The 15,937-nt window shown below is 49.2% G+C and overlaps 1 protein-coding gene across 2 annotated transcripts in view; it reads left to right on the top strand.

Annotated features, from left to right (window-relative positions):
* Positions 1–15,937, top strand: part of RHBDF1 (rhomboid 5 homolog 1) — a 67,812-nt gene that overhangs the window by 9,980 nt on the left and 41,895 nt on the right. The window contains exons 1-2 of one of the 2 annotated variants that reach the window (XM_027882716.1): positions 153–167; positions 919–3,010. The gene's annotated coding sequence lies outside the window, so the exon portion shown is untranslated. Of the gene's footprint in view, positions 1–152; positions 168–847; positions 3,011–15,937 lie in introns of those variants that run through there. The other variant, XM_027882715.1, reaches the window with a different exon arrangement.

Genomic DNA, 15,937 nt, shown 5'->3' with positions numbered 1-15,937 from the left:
GCCCCGCGGAAGCCCCGGAGCAGCGTGAGGGGAGGGCCGGGCCGGGGAGGCGGGGCGGGCTCGGCGCTGAGGCGGGGGAGCCGCCGCCACCGCCGGGTTCGCTGTGCTGCCGGTCCGCGGCTCTTCCCTTTCGCCGTGCGACTTGTTTTCTGGAGCGCAGACCCTCTGTAAGCAGGGTCTGAACTCCCCCTGGTTTTCGCGCACTCCTCGCTGCTTCATGATGATAATTAATTCGTCAATATTCGTGAAAGGCTGAGGGAATTGGGGGTGTTCAGCCCGAGAAAGCTCAGGGAGATCTTAAAGCCCCAACCAGTGCCTAAAGGGGCTCCAAGAGAGCTGGAGAGGGACTTTGGACAAGAGTCTGGAGTGACGGGACCAAAAGGAATGACTTCCCACTGCCAGAGGGCAGGGTTAGATGGGATACTGGGAAGAAATCCTTCCCTGTGAGGGGCCTTGGCACAGGTTGCCCAGAGAAGCTGTGGCTGCCCCAGCCCTGGAAGTGTCCAAGGCCAGGTTGGATGGGGCTTGGAGCAACCTGGGGTAGTGGAAGGTGTCCCTGCCCATGGCAAGGGGTGGAATGCGATGAACTTTAAGGTCCTTTCCAACCCAAACCATTCTGTGGTTCTCCCCAGAAAACTAAAGGGGTGAATACACATTCTGATGAACACGCATGGTCACAAGCTGGCTTTGCAAGGAGCTGCATTAATTATTCCCTCAGTTCCCCAAATAACAAGAATCTGGCCTGCAGAAAAAAATTCTTGGCTTCAGCTATTATCCAGATGGACCATATGGTCAAAATGGGGTAAAAAATATGTTTTTTTCCTCACAGCATTCTGGGGACAGGCAGCAAAGGGTATGAGGGAGAGTCTGATGGAGCAGAATGGATTTACTCCTATTTTCTGTAATAAAATATTCCAGGACAGCTCCAGCTAGGAACTGGCGATGCAGAGAATGAGCCCTTACTGTGTACACCTTTTGTGAATTTGGAAAGAAGAAGGATAAGTTACTTTACTGACTATTATTTTAAGAGACAGACAGCTTTGGAGGTGCAGCCAGGTGTATGAGTGGCTAAAAGTGTTGTTATGGAAGCAGAAATGGGGACCAGCAGTCCAGTGATGAGTTCAAATGTGAGTAAGCTGGATAAAAAGTTTTGGCATTCCTGTAAACCCTGAACTGAGCCTGGAATTACCAAATTTTACCATTCCAGTTTAATAAGGAGATGTAAAAAAAAATACCCAAACCAACCATGAATGGAGCAAACACCGAGTCTGTAACACAATATTCCTTCTTTTTGTTGATGAAAAGACAGCTGATGTACTTTGGAGCCCAAAGAAACACACCAAGAATGCACTGAAAAGCCCTTAAATCATCATTGTAAACCACGATAGCACTGCTACTGTAGTGTTGTTAAAAAGAAAGAGAAGGAAACATGCAGAAATCTTAAAGTTATTGATGCTAGAGATCTCTCTACGATGTTTTAGTTAAAATGAACAAAAATAAGCTCACAAGAGGGAGGATTCCCTGGAGAGACATCACCTGCTGGCAGCACGTGTGGGTTTAGCTGCAGCCTGAAAGGAGCCGTTTGTGTATCAGCAAAGGCGACAAGAGAAGTTTTTAGCAATGATTAACAACGTTGACTGAGTGTCTCCAGAAGAGCACTAAGGAATTCCTGATGGTTCACATCCCAGCTTTAATGTGGTATTAATATAAGAGAGGAAGACCAAGAAAGCGCGTGAAAAGGAAGATTTAAAAAAAAAAAATAATCAAACATCAAACTGGCCTTTCAGCGAATTATGAAACTTAAAGGAGAAACTGAGCAAGAATAGGAGAATCCTGTGGGAAGGACTTCCTGGGGTCAGACTAGTTCAGCTCTGCAGACTCTCTCCTGTGGGAGTCTGTGGGACAGGCACTCTCGGGAATGCTGGCTTTGACAGCAGATCTGTTTCATGCCCAAAGGAAGTATTTACAGCTTTTAGCACCTGAGGAATGCAAATTGCTCCAAGCTACAGCATATGCTGTGTTCTTCATCTGTCCGATAACTTCACTGGTACAGAATCAGCACCTAAAATAGCCTCCTGTAAAAGCTGATCTGTTTGAGAAGATTAAAGCTCCCCTCCCTGCGGGGCTGAGACTTTTCAGTGTGATAGGAATGACTTGGAATCCGTGGCTGGACAATCTGGCTGGCGCAGACCCCGGGGTCTGTGGCACAATGGACACACACAGAGCGCGCTGGAGCTTTTCCTGGAGCCAAAACTGTTTGCAGAGTGGCTCCCTACGGCTCCCAGGCCGTGCAGGCTGCAGAGTTACCATCCTCTCACAGCGAGGACAGCAGATCAGCATGGATAAAGCGGGAGGGGCAGATTTTCAAGTTTTCTCTTTGTAAGGTGCCAACTGGAGCTTCAGCAGTGGCTGCTGAAAGCCTCCTCTGTCCCGTTAGGAAGAGACACGGAGTTCCCCACTGACCATGGGCTGGCCACTTCACACAGCCAGCATTGCAAGACAGCTGCAGCGCTCTGTGAGCCAGCTAGTGAAGAATTCCCATGGATGAAAACGCTCCAAACAGCACAGGGTTTTTATGACATCCCCTCCTGGCCTCTCCTGACATCCAGTCTTGGCTGCCGCTTCCTACTTACCCTCAACTGCCAGTGAGCCTTATTCAGAGCTATTTCCAGCCCGTGGCTGTTTGAGGTGCACACAACCCTCAAATTAGTACCAGGACTAACCCACTACTGGAAGGGAGAGGTGCTTGTAGCTACCTTGGTATCTCCCACACCCGAGATGAGCCACAGACCAAATGTCCAGTTCTGTGAATCAAGCCCATTCAATTTGTTGTATAAGCAGATGTGTAGGCTTTCTCCTAAATTTGGTGACATCCATCCACGGTGGATTCCAGTCCTCCTGCTTTGCACTCAGAGTGCAAGGAATCCCAGCAAGTGCTCTGCATGTAATTGTTCAAACTGTGAAAGCAACAGACCTTCTGGAAGCCTCATCTCTGGACCAGAGAGGGCAGGCAAGTCCTATTTAGTGATGTATTCATGGATTTTACTAGTCTTTTTTTTTTTGTTTGTTTTGTATGAAAGACATTTTTGTTCTCTGACAAGACAGAAATGCTTGGCTTTACAGGATTGCTCGGTGCAGAGGAACAAACAGATTAGATATTAGGAAGAAATTGTTCTCTGTGAGGGTGGTGAGGCCCTGGCACAGGTTGCCCAGAGAAGCTGTGGCTGCCCCATTCCTGAAAATGTCCAAGGCCAGGTTGGACAAGGCTTGGTCTAGTGGAAGGTGTCCTGCCTATGGCAGGGATTTGGAACTAGGTAACCTTAAGGTCCCTTTCAACCCAAACCATTAAAAAAAAAAAAAAAATAAAAAAAGCCAAAACCCAAGTGACTGAGCTGATGGGCTCTGCTCCCTACATTTATAGGACTGATTGCTTACATGATATCTCCAGTGAAACTGGTTTTGGTGGTGCCATAAGGACAGCCGTGCCTGGGGGCCTCTCCCAGCTGCACAGGAGCAGTGGGAAGCTGGAGACAGAGTATCCATGAGAGTGTGGAGGGATTTATGGATACATATATATATATATATCTGTATGTTGAGTCAGAGCATTGCAAGCCCAAGAGCTCTTAAGCATCTCCAGCTCTGCCCCTCTGCTGAGAGTGCTCAGGCTGTGCTGGATGCAGGAAAAAGCCAATTAAAGAAATTCCTCTGGCTCTTTGCCCCCAGCCACTTATTCTTGCCTCTCTCTTTCAGAACAGTTTCCCCATCACTGTACCAGTACAATAACTCGTAGAGCTGTGCTTAAAACAGCTCCCTGACCTGGCTGAGGTTAAAATCTCTTCCCCGTGCTGCTGTCACCACATCCATGCCCTCCAGGCTGAACAACAGATCACCTTTGACAGGTGTAGCCTAGAGCAGCAAGAGGAGAAACAGGCACGAATGAGGTGCCTCAGCAGGGCTGGGGGCAGGGTAATATACTGAGAAATCACCTTTTTTCTGCATCCTGTGCAGTGCCAGCAGATAGCAGTGGTTCAGATAAGCTCCACCAGTGTCTCACAGCAGACAGAAAACCTTCAAATTAGGATGCAGCTGTTTTTACAGGAGTGATCCTGTACCCTTTGCAATACGGAAATGCTGCTGGGAGGGGACTTTCAAAGGTGGTCCTTGTGTTGTGTGAGTGGAATAAAGACTGGTCACCTACTTACTGGCTCTCCTGGGAAAACATCAGAGCATTTTCCAATGAAGATCAGAAGTTATGTACTGAATGGGAGCCACTCACTGTCTGTCTTAGGGGTTCATTACAAAACTTGGCATGGAGAGACTGAGCAGAGACTGAAAGGGAAAAAAAGTGGCCTAGAGAGTGCCAGGATCAAAAAGTAAATAAATATATATATATAAAGAGAGACAGAGACAATTCACACATAGACTGAGGAGCTTATTTCCATAGGATATCATGAGTATTAAAATAATGTTTAGGTTCAAGAACCTATTGAAGAAATACCAGGAGGAAAAGTCTGCCCAGGCTATTACACACAGACACAGCATCTCTGCCTCAGGAAGTCCCCGAGCCACAAACCACTGGGTCTGGTGGAGTATTTAGGAGAAATATGACTCTATACTTGACCTGTTTTCGCACTGTCTGTAAGCTTTCACAATTCACCGCTCTTGGGGATGGATGCCTTCTGCTCCATGGGCCTGTGATCTGACTCATCCAGCTCTTTAAAGGCATTTTGCAGGAGTCACAATTGTTTTGCTTATCCTGCTTAGCCGATATCTCCTCATAAATCTCAGTTCATCCAGGAAAATGCCCAGAAGGTGAAAGAGAACGTTCAGAGAGCAAAAACGCCCCGAATTCTTCTCCGGTGAAACAGGGCCGCCCACCCCAGCCCCTGGTGTTTGCTATCACAGACACCCAAATTTAGGAAACGCATGGGCGTGGGCATATTTGGAGTCACTGACCACAGGCATGACATAGCGCTGGTTACTAAAACGGACCTGGAGTTGTTTGCCTTGCAGGATATGGCGAGGAGGCCTGGGCTGAGTATCACTGACTAAGGTCACAAGAGTTAAGCCTGAAATAGCAGAACTTGAGAAGATTCGGGATGTAAACAGGTGACTGGAGGGAGCTTTGTGGGAGGGGTAATCATTGACCAGAAGTGTTGGCAGCCGGGACCTGATCTGAGAAAGGCTTTACTGCCTGGAACTGTGCTGGCAACTCAAAAGATTAGCTCTGCATTCACTGCAAGTTAATTATAGGCCAAGTCATTTGTAACTCCATCCTGTCCTCTCAGATTGAAAGAAAAATCATAAATGCTGCAAGAGAGAGGCTCATCTTAGGGCTCATGAGCCAGAGCAAGAGGCAGAGACCCCTTCTCTCGGGCTCTGCGTTTCAAGTTTATTGTAAATGCTGCTGCATTTCCCTATTAACCTTTTTTCTCAGAGTAAGAAAATTTACACATTCACACTGCCTATCTCCTCCCCTTTTGAATCTGCAGGCTGAGTTCCTCTAGATTTTATAAAACCTGGTTTCTGGATAGAGGGAAAAGATCTGGAATCGTGTCCCTCCTTACAAAAGGAAAGGAGAACGTGCTCAGCGATTCCCTGCACTGTTTGAAGTGCTGAGGGGATCAGCACAGCTGTACTGGCCAGCCAGTGCATGCTGCCTGTGGGACACAGGAGGCAGAGGGGAGCTGTCAGCATCAGCAGGTCCTCAGGATAACAAGAGGAGACAGAGGTTATTGTGGAAAGGAAGGGAAATGGGACACGGGAGCCTCGGAAACTGCACTTTGTTCCGCTGCTCAAAGAGCAACTTAAACATGAAGGATCTCCAGTTTCTGTCTGAGGCCCCCTTTAAACAAAAGGGTTCTTGGACCCTCAAATCTGTCTTGAAACAAATCTCTTAGGTTGGATGTGATTATTTGCTTCCCAGAAAAATGCAGGCAGCCTGAGCTCTGGGGTAAAAATTTAAGGAACTGGAAAGCAGCGGGGTGCACCCTCTGCATATCAATTTTTCAGTTGGCATCGGACTCAGTGTTCCAGTTCCAAGAGCTGCCACTGAAAACAAACTCCTCCTTTTGAAGAGATGGGAACTCACATATTCCCAGGGAAAAAAAAAGAAATGGTCTGGGGGCATAAATACAATATAGGTAAAGTTGGCTTTTACATGTAAATCACTAATGCTTTCTGCAGTGCTCACTCATTTTTAACATCTCCATCCTCACCCGCTGCTTCAGTCAAGACAGGTCTGTGTTCCAGCTTTGCTGCGGCTTTTACTTTAGGAATCTAAAAAAATTAATAAAAAAGAAAAAAAAAAGAAAGAAAGAAAGAAAGAAGAAACATCATATCCTGCCCAATAAAACTATGTCAGGAAAACCCCAGTACAAATTTAATTGGTAATGAAAAATGAGTCCCTTTGCTAAGGGATCTTACTCTGTTTGAGGTGGTCATTCCTCCAAACTAACTAGGAACACTTCTTGGCAGTATAAGCCTGATCTCTCTGTAAGTGGTTTTTAACAGGCTTTGAAGGTAAATCAAATGTTTAAGGAATCCTCTCTGCTGAGCAATGGCTCCTGAAATTGGGCAAAGATGGTGACAAGTCTCCAGCTCTTCCAGCACTTCCAAGCCTCTCTGCAACCAACTTTCCAATGACCTTTTCTAGATAACCAAGTTTAAACCAAGACACCTTGTCTGCCAAGCAGTGCTGTGGCTCAGGCAGCCTCTCCTGGAACTCCTGTGCAGTTTGGGGACGATTGTACTGAAATCAGCAATTCCCCAGGGCATGTGTGTCCCAACCAAGCTCTGCTGAATCTGCCTCTGCCCCATCTGCTCTCCCTTCCGCTGCCATGGGTGGCCAAAGAGGACACGCAGGCTCTGGCATCAGAAGCAGGTTTTATTCCCATTTTAGAATACATAAATCCCCAGAAGGGACTGTAAACCATGATCTCTTTCCAGGCAGAAATCCCTTTTCCCCTACTGTAGATTGCTGCCTGTCAGAGGTTGGTTTCCATTTCTAGTCCAGGGCCTGGTTGAGATTGACACCACATCTGGTTGCAATGAGCTGCAACGTTCTTGCTTTTCTCCAGGCAGCCCTACCGAAGGCAGATCATGTGTGTCCAACGTGCACATCCACGTTGCTTCAGCTGGGATATGAATCCCTTTTGGCCTCGTGTTAAAATACATCATCACGTGGTGAGAAACAGAACTTTCGACTGGAAAGACAGGAGCACAGAGCCAATATAAATATCCACTGAAAAAATAGGAATTACTTTGAAAATAGCTAAACTCCCAATTTATTTCTTCCTGCTTCCTGAAAAATTATCACATTTGCTTAGCTCATGGCTTTTTCCTACTTACCTGTTTTCTCTCTGCTGATGTGCTTCTGAAGTGGCAGCAGGAGCTGTGTCTTTTGTGGGCTCCAGTAGTTATTTGAATTAGAACTTGCAGTTGTATTTTTCAGAGGGATTGTGGGTTAGTTCTACTCTTAAGAAATTTGTAGTGATGCAGGGTAACCAAAGATACTTTGGAGTAACTCAAAATTCCTGCATTCCTCCTTGCGTAAATAAAATGACCGAAGTTGGGGTTTGGGGTTTTCTTTTTTGGTCTGAGCTGCTGGAGAATTCCTCAGCATGCCTACAGAAAAAAAAAAAAAAAAAAAAGGAAAAATTAAAAAATTGAAAACTGCCTTAATGCAGCCAATAGATTTGTTTTCACTTTTCTCTCCACCTTCCTGGACAGTGCAGCAACCAGTATGGGAGAGACAAGGACTTTGTAAGGGCAGGAAGCCACAGGTAATAACAAGGGAAGCTCCTGTTCCCCTGCACCACACGGGGCCTGGAAAGGTGGTGGGACCTCCATCCTCGGAGATTTTTCAAAACTCAACTGGGCAAGGCCCTGACCAACTTGCTCTGGCTTTGCAGCCAGCCCTGATTGGAGCAGGAGGTTGGGCTGGAGACCTCCAGAGTTCCTGCTCCACCAAAACCCTTCTGCTCTTTCTGCCCACGGTGGAACTTGAAGAGCAGTTGCCTGCTCCCTGAGGGAATACTCTAAGCCTTTCTTTGTGAACCTGTCCCCGAAAGGAGGACTTCCTACCTCCATCCCCCACGCTCCCTGCCTGCAGGCCCATCTCTTGAGATGGCTAAAAAGACCCCAAAATACCCTGGAGGAGATATCTCAGATGTACTTGGCAGAAATGGCTACAAAGGATGAAAAGAGGGGAGAGGAGCAGGGTGGCTTAGCAAGGATGTGGGAGTGAGGAGCAGAGAGGGGCACTGGGAGATGCTGACTAACTGGGGGGAGTCAGATTTCAGAGAGTGCCTTTTTTCAGAAACTGTGGCTGGCCAGATGTCCCATCCCTCCTGGGAGGCCTCTCAGTACAACAAGGTTTCTCGCCTGTTTTTGCACTAGGAAGCCATTGACAGGCACTATATCACTTATTGACTTGCATCTGCACACCCATTAATTTTGTTCTGTCACTACCTTTTCGTTTCCACAGCACATCCCATATTTGGCCTGCTGATGTGTAGCGTTTCTACAGCATCACTTCTCCAGATGTCAGCTTCAAACTGGAGGTTGAAACATCTGGGGAGGAGAAAAGAAAGGCAGGGGGTTGGCCAGCTGGGGTGGTGTGTGTGATGACAGGCTTGTAAGAGAAGCACAATAGCTTGATGTATTTGCTGCAGTGGCTACAGCCAAACAGGCCAAGGTGTTATTTACACATGCTCTTTACACACCTCACACTGGCATCAGCACCAAATCCATTACCAGCCAGTTCCTACTGGAACTGAGTTTAGGGTGTTTGACTGGGAGGTTTAGAAATTAACTGTTGTATTACACATTTTTGGAGTCAGTGCTGCCTGTCTGGAGCAATTTCTGTGGGTTAGCTGAGCCCTCACAAATGCTTTCCACAGGCAGTTTGCGGGGCAGTTAGAGGGACTGCCATACAGTTTTCCCAGGCTGACTGGTTGGAGTTTTTTAAAAAAAACCCTATTCTAATCAAAGATAAACCGAGTTATCATGAGAAAGGAAATGCTTCTGTGAGTAACTCCTCTGTCCTGCCCTGTCACCCTGCAGTGTGCTTGTTTGCCTGCCCTTTCCCAAGAGAAGTCCATGCAAGTGGCTGGTCCCACTATTTTGGGACAGTGTATATAGGCAGGATTCAGTGTGATCAGGAGCAAGAGAAGCTGAGCTTCCATGCCATGGTCTTCTTCAAGAAGAACCATCTCCCAGGGCACAGTGAGGTGCTCCCAGTCCACCTTCATCCTATGACTGCGGCATCTGGCTCTCTGCTGCCAAAATCCACAGTGGATTTCAAGCCTGACTGGCTTCTAAAAATGGGAAGAACTTAAATTATTTTTGGGACTGCTGGAAGGAAGGTCAAGCGAGTTTCAGAGCGATGGGAAAGGGGAGGACACCAGCAGAGACGGGGTGGGACCAGCGATGTGGGATTGCAGCCACAGACCTGGCATATGGAGATGTTCCCCAATGAGGAAGGAATGAGCCACTGGCACTGGCATAGTGGGCTACAGTGGCCAGAAACCTGGGGGATTAAAGAAACTGTTTGATGAGCAGCATTTTACCCTGCTGGTGTCACTGGATGGGAGTTCCCAAAGCTCAGGACAGGTACCAGAGTGGCACTGCATTTCCAGACCACAGGAAACTTAGCAAAACAAACAAAAAAACCCGCCTCCAAAGCTCCAAACTTTGTCTTTAACCATCTCTGTGCTGTCAAAATTGCTTGGTCCTCTTGTGTTCAGGAAAATCCCTTCCGTTGGAGGCCCCCTGTGAGCGAGAGGGCCTTGGGGATGGTGTGCAGGATTTAAACCGAGCAGGAGTTCTACAGCTGTCCAAGGGGCTCTGAACTCTGGGTACATTTGGAGCTCAGTTTAACCCCAGTCCTTCCAAACCCGTGCCCACACACCTGGAGATGTGCCAGGCTGCAGAGCAAGTGTGATATTTTGGGAACAAGAAGGAATTTTTTTTTTTTTCCCCCCAGAGCTTTTGCCAAACCTCAGTTTCTGAGCATGAGGATGTAGCTTAGGCAGCAAGGTGCTGGTAACAGGGGTTTGCTGCACGGCCTGGGAAAAGCAAACCTGGCTGAAGGCCAGTGGGGTTGGATGTTTGCAGGCCCGTGGCTCTCCTGGGCTTGCTGAGCTGCCCAGCACTGTGGGACTGTGGTCAGGCAGGACTTGGTGCTGCTCCTTCCCGGTCCCAGCGTGAGTTGTGAGGGAGCCCGGGATTCCCAAGCTACTCTGGGCACTAAGCCACTGGCCTCCTTCCCGTTAGCCATAATCACTGGTTTGCTGGAAAATTTATGAGACCTGCTGTAGTGATATCCACGAACACAGAAGCTGTTGTAAATGCAATTTGTTTCTAGGATTTGACAGCGTTTATCTGAGCGACTTCAGCCACCCATCATTCGCAGTGGGTCTGCTGATGGACTCATGGGCTCCTGTCAAGGGTTGCAGATTGATCCCTGACTCTCCTGGAGTGTAGCTTGTGCCAAGAAGCATGGCAGTTATCCCCCTGGTTCGGAGTTATTGCTGGAAATGTTGTTGTTAGCCATTAAAGTCACTAACCCTATTTTCAGGGTTATTACAGTATTTAACTTGGCTGCTCCGGCGTGGCTTTAAAGTTGTATTTCCAACACATGATATGGGGTAAAAATAGGCAGAGTCTAATTAGAATAATCCCTGGGGAAACTCAGACTCCTCAATTGCACAATGAGTTGCTCTCCTTGCAATGTGGCAGGCACGTTTCAGCTCAGTGACAGTGGGTCAGCCTAGACCCACCCTAGGGGAGAGGCCAGGAGGTAGTTCCTGGGAAAAGCCCTGGGAGCATTCCACATCCCTGGAGACAGCAGCTTCTCCAGGCTGGATGCTTAGGTAGGGCTTAGGTGAACACCCCCACCAGCCTGTGCATTTGTATTTAGCTTTTCCTTCTCTAAGTTCCTGTGTGGGTGTGTGAGAAAAATCCTCTGCCAGTGCTGGAATTTCTGGGAATGGGGCAGACTCTGGTTGCAGTGTTATGGTTTGGGGTTTAGGATGGCAGTGGTGCCAGAAATAGGATTTTGCAGGCAGCAGTGTGGCGGGCGGGCAGATTCCACTGGGCTATCATTATCTCAGGAAACATTCCCGGGCTCTGCAGTGGGGCACGGGGGGTGAGGGCCAGCACTGACCTTTAGGCTGCCCACCATCCCAGCTCCATCCCAGCTCCATCCCAGCTCCATCCCAGCTCCATCCCGCAGAGGGAGATGAGTCAGGCCCCGGCTCCACCGCTCTGGCAGCTGGAGAACGGTGCAGACCCTCCCACAATTCCAAACAGGGCTGTGCTCTGGGGAGTTCTGGTGCAGGTGATGAAGTCCAAGGGGGCTGGATGAGCTGCTGGCACTGCTGGGCAGGCCTCTGCTCCACAGGTGGCTCCTGAAGTCCTGCTGTACCCCACCTCCATGTCCTGAGTGGCTCTGGGAGCATCCTGTTGGGATGGGCAGGCAGGGGAGCAGTTTAGCTCTGCCTCTCAAAGCCTGCCAGGTTGGGCTTTGCCCAGACACACTGAGCGAGTGCTCTCCAGGGCTTGGACTTGTGTCATTTTTTTTGTTCAAGACTGAAAGCAGATATACAAACAAAAACGTGAGGCAGATGCTACCAAGTTACCAGGGAGTTGTTTGGAAATCTCCAGGTGCTCCCCAGGGTACTGGGAAGTGTCCTCAGCTGGCCAGGACCCCCTGTCTTCCAGAGCAGCACCCTGGTGCTCAGAGCTGTGCAGGGGACTGTGCTCTGTGTGGGACATGCATTGCCTCCCTCCCCCAAAACGCCTGGAAATATTTCTGTTCTCCAAAATTAGTTTCCAAATGTGCTGGAATTTCCTTTCAGTAGGAATTCTTGAAAATCTGGTCTTCATTGTGAAACCGAGTGGCAACTTTTTCCAAACCCCCTTGTCTGGAATTCCTCACCCACAGCGAACAGGCAGATTTTCGAGCATTTTGTCACAGGGCAGCTCTCAGGCTCACCCTGAGGGTGAGCTGGGTGCTCTGAGGCTGATTGGATTTTCATTCTAACAGTGCTTAAAGTGCTACAGCAAAAAACAAAAACAAAAAACATGGTGCTGGTTTGGAAGATGCTTCTCATCTCCTCCAGTGAGACTGGACTGCTTGGGGTGTGTTCACCCCCTGGATACGTGGGGTGCATAAGTCCCTCGTGACATCCTCCGCTTGCAAAGCACTGCAGACCTACGGGCCAGGCACCCCAAACCCACGCTGATACAACGGGAGGGCTTTACAGCAAGGCAGGAGTGTCACTGATCCTAGTTAAGAATGACATATCTTATTTTCCGTGTCTTTTCTCTGTACCATCTGGACCTCTGGGGGAAATATCTGGAGCGGCCTGGCAAATTGCCAACCGCACATCTGAAAAGAGGCATTTTCAAAAGGCCACAAAAACAACTGTTTGTGAGGGCTGATTTCAGAGTCTGACTTCACTTGGAGCAGTGGCTCCTCAGCGGTTTGGTTACCAGGGTCATGCCTTTTTTTTAAAGAATTTATGACAAAACTCAGGCTCTAGACACAAAACACAACTGCCTTTCAATATTACGATGGACTCTGTAGCCCTAAACAACAAGGCAGATAATTTTATTTGAAGCCTTGGTTACAGAATGTCTTTGTTTGAAATTCTTCCAGAGCAGCATTATCTCATCCCACCGAACAACCAGCTTCAGTGGGCACCAAGGAAGCATCTATGCCTAGGCCTATTCTGGGACTCTGATCCCAATGGCTCTTTTGCTCAAAAGTAGGTCAGATTTTAGTCCTTTTCCAGAAGGAAAATAAGAGCAACTTCAGAGACAAGATTTCCAGGAAACCAGAAGAAATTGCTGCTTCTATTTCTAGGAGCCCTGCCAGAGACAAGCTCCTTTGTACTCACGCTAACTCCTCTCCTAACTTTACCATATGATTGATGACTCAAATTATGAGGTTTCATTTCCCATTTCTACCTGAGATTTCCTGTTTGGGCTCTTCCCAGATGCAACGAGAAAGGTTACCACAAAGATATTTCTGGACCTAGAACTGTAGCTGCTAAATTTGTAATTGCCCAGCCCCAGGGCGGAACACGCTTTTAGCTGAATCAGTCGCTGCGAGAATACAGCACATACCGTGAAAAACTGGCCTCACTTGCAACACCACTCACCTACTGTGCTGGCTCCTTTGGGGTGATGATGTGCAGCAAAATGATATTAGACTTTGTGATGGCTGAGTCTGAGTCAGCAGCGCAGGATGCCGTGGTCTCTCCATCATCCCTGGTCCCTGATGTGTCTGGAGTGCTGTGCTGGCACCCTCCTGCCCTTCAGACGCTTCTCCTGGAGAGATTTACTTCTTTGGTTTTGATCCTTCTGGGGATTGCTGAGAATTTACACTGCCAAGGGCGTTTTTCCTTGGAAATGTCCATTTGGAATGAGCAGCTCACACAGCCTGTGTGTGAGCCAGGGGGTTATATAAGATCTGTGCTTAAGGTGCTGCAGGCGAATCTCAGCTCAGCAGCATGGAGAGCTTGTGCTGGAGGTATGTCTGGTCAGGGAGCTCTGTCCCAGTGGCCTGGGATCCCTCCTGCATATCCCAGCCTTGCCACTGTTTGAATGCCAGTGGGGCTGATGCCATGAGCCCAAAGGATGGGTGCAGACCCGGCACTCAGAGCGTTACCCTGTGGATCCTTCAAGCAAGGTATCAAGTCACCTTTGCTAATCAATTCCAATTGCAGCTGGATCCAAACTCCAACTCAGGGAAGGCACAAAAACATTTGTTCTCTCCATGGCAACTACATGGAAAGGATGATAGTGGGGACAGGCCCATTTTCAGAAAGGAGGGATCCACACTTTCCAAACTAACAGGGCTGGACTGGCTCCCCTCTGCCGGGGCAGGAGGCCTGACTGATCCAGGAGGTGTGAGCACCAACATGCCTGGGCTCCCTTCCTGAGCACCCCTATCCTTGTCTCTGCTCTCTGAGCCGTCAAATCCTTCCACATTCTTGTCTTAATCCACCCTCAGCAGCACTTGCTGCTCCTGCCAGAGGTATTCCTGCCCCTCGTCTCGGGAGCACACCCTGGCAGAGCGGGATGCAGCCGTGTGGCCGGGTGTCTGTCCCGCTCCCAGGGCTGGCACAGGGAGCCCCACACAGGCTGCTGCAGCAAGGCAGTGTTTGTGTCCTGCAGCCAGGCTCAGCTGTGAACACTGCTGGCATGCACAAACGATGCTCAAACAGCCTCCATCGGGACAACAAACGCTCAGGGAGCAGGAAGGGTCCCCTTGCTGCCAGGAAGCCACATCTGAGCTCATTTACCTGCTGCAAACGAGCCTCTGTGCAGGCAGGAGGCAGCTTTGGTGGTCACCTTATCAGCACACTGCTGATTAAATAGCTCCAGTCTGAGCCTACCACAGGATCACAAAGCAGTTAGTTTGGAAGAGACCTCTGAGATCATCGAGCCCAACCTATGACCGAACACCACCACATCAACCAGACCACGGCACTCAGTGCCACGTCCAGTCTTTCCTTAAACACCTCCAGGGATGTGACTCCCCCACCTCCCTAGGCAGCCTATTCCACTATCTAAGCACCCTTTCTGGAAAGAAATCCCTCCTAATGTCCAACCTAAGTAAGTTGAAGTGATGGTGGCACTGTGGAAGAAATATGCCAATATCCAGTAGCACAGGGATCCTTTCCCATAGGTTGTGGCGTGCTCTTGGGATGAGCACTGCCTCTTGTACGAGGCAAGTTGTTTTACTGGGGGTGTCATGGACGTGAAGATGTTCTTGGTTCCTCCCCCTGAGCTGGGCAACAAATTTGGCTGCAGGGACTGCAGACACTGCATGGGCATTTTCCTGCAGAGGAGGCTGAGTAGTTAAACCAAACTGCTGGCAGTCACACTGAAGCCACAGATAGTGAAAAAACCCACATAACCAAAAGCCAGCCTTGAGAAAACATCCTGATCACCTCTCGCTGCAACCGGGAGCCACCCCTGAGCCGCTCACAGCACTGTTTTAACGTGAGTTTGCACAGACCCCGGGGGTTTCTTCTCCTTGGCAAACCCATGATGTCCCCAGCAGGGGCATCCTGCCACCCCAAACCACTCCTGGGAGCTCAGCTCCCAGATGAAAAGCACCTGGACAGTCAGGAATGATGGAGCTGAGAGGATACCAGGAAGGATCTGTGGCTGCCAGTATGGAGGTGGCATTGTGGTGAGCACGGTTTGTCCATTTTTCCTGATTTCCCTGCTGTAAATGAACGAAAGAGCTGAAGGGCAACTTTGTCCCTGTTCTCCCAATGCCGTCCTGTAGGTTTTTAGACAAGACATTGAGCCTCTTGATCCCGGGGAGGATAATCACTTCCATGGCTGTTGGCAAGCGCAGGAGCTGGCTGCCCTCAGCGCTCAGTAGCTCGAGGCTGAGCATTTGCTCCATTGCCTCGGTGAGAGGAGGAATTATTTACTGGGCAAAAGATCCTCATTACAGCTGGAACGTGTCCCAGGGACCAGTGACCTCAAGAAAAAGCCAGTTTGGTGATGAAACCAAGAGCAGAGGTGAAAAGGCCGGTCTGGTGGCGGGGTCTTTGCCCAGGCCGAGCCCGGTCAGCGATGGCTGATCCTCCACCAGGCTCGGGGAGCGCCGGAGCAGCGGGATCTCAGCATCTCCCTGTGGCACCACGAGTGGTGTCGGGTGCCCCTGCTCCAGCCCCCCTGCTCTGCAAACAGGAAGCTGGCGAGCAGCTGCTGAATAAGTCATTTTGGGGAGACTGTACCAAACTGGCTTTCAGCTCCTGAATGTGTAGGAAGGAAAGAGCCGTGAATACGCCTTTGTGACCGAGTTTGGCACCAGCCGCGCTCCGCAAGAGGGACAAGAATGTGGCCATTTAGAGGGGATTCAGCTGCCCTTTAAGAAATGAAATGATCCCTTCCCTTTCCT

This window comes from Empidonax traillii, unplaced genomic scaffold (assembly GCF_003031625.1).
Source record: "Empidonax traillii isolate 1590-97213 ecotype Southwest subspecies unplaced genomic scaffold, ASM303162v1 scaffold111:size2041728, whole genome shotgun sequence".
Classification (NCBI taxonomy): Eukaryota; Metazoa; Chordata; class Aves; order Passeriformes; family Tyrannidae; genus Empidonax; species Empidonax traillii.
The sequence above is the reverse complement of the archived record's forward strand: the minus strand, read 5'-3'. Positions and strand labels throughout refer to the sequence as shown.